Raw genomic sequence first — 1245 nt, forward strand, 5'->3', positions numbered from 1 at the left:
CGTCGCGTGCGCGAGGAGGACGACGCGGGCGGGCCGTCGGCTCGGCTGGGCCTCGGCCCAGTCGGGCGGAGCGCAGTTTTTTTTTTAAAATACGTTCCGCGAAAAAATTTGTAGAAAAATAAATAAAAGTCCAAAAAAGATAGAATAAATTTTCCCCGTCTAGTTAGAAAATCTAGAATAAGGTGAACATTTTTGACACAAAAATAATTTTTTGAAAACATGCGATATTTTTAATGCAATTAAAATTGCAAATAAAATCCAAATAAATTCCAATAAATGATTTTAACACTTTTCCTCCAATATTTCAATTTTTTTGGAGAAGTCATATTTTCTCCTCTCATTTATTTTATAATGAAATATTTTTCGGAGAGAAAATAATTAAAACCAAAATCCTCGTTTTATTATTTGATGGAAATCAAATATGAAAATTCGAGAAAATCCCCAACTCTCTCCGAGGGTCCTTGAGTTGCTTAGGATTTATCGAGGATTTGTCAAAATGCAATAAAATATGATATGCAAAGATGATCTATGTATAACATACCAAATTGAAAATTTGGGATGTTACAAACCTACCCCCCTTAAGATGAATCTCGCCCTCGAGATTCGGGTTGGCTAGAAAACAGGTGGGAGTGGTCCTTCCGTAGATCTTCATCTCGCTCCCAGGTGGCTTCATCTTCCGTGTGGTGACTCCACTGGACTTTGCAAAACTTGATAACCTTGCTGCGGGTAACTCGGCTGGCATACTCAAGAATCTTAACTGGTTTCTCCTCATAGGTCAAATCACTCTCCAGCTGAATCGCTTCAAGTGGCACAGTATCTCTCAGTGGTATCTTGGTCATCTCTGCGTGGCACTTCTTCAGCTGGGAAACGTGAAATACATCATGAACTCCGGACAATCCTTCGGGCAATTCCAGCTTCTAGGCAACCTCTCCCATACGTTCCAAAACTCTGTATGGTCCGATAAAACGGGGCGCTAACTTTCCCTTGACTCCAAAGCGCTTCACTCCTCGAAGTGGTGATACTCGAAGATAAACTCGGTCTCCGACTTCGTGAACTATCTCCTTTCGTTTAGAATCAGCATAACTCTTCTGCCTGGACTGGGCTACCTTGAGCCTATCGCGAATCAACCTCACTTTCTGTTCAGACTCCTTAATCAAATCTGGTCCAAACAACTGACGGTCTCCAACTTCGTCCCATAACAACGGTGTTCTACACCTCCTTCCGTACAAAGCTTCGATAGGGGCC

This window comes from Triticum aestivum, chromosome 1D (genome assembly GCF_018294505.1).
Source record: "Triticum aestivum cultivar Chinese Spring chromosome 1D, IWGSC CS RefSeq v2.1, whole genome shotgun sequence".
In the NCBI taxonomy this organism is placed as follows: Eukaryota; Viridiplantae; Streptophyta; class Magnoliopsida; order Poales; family Poaceae; genus Triticum; species Triticum aestivum.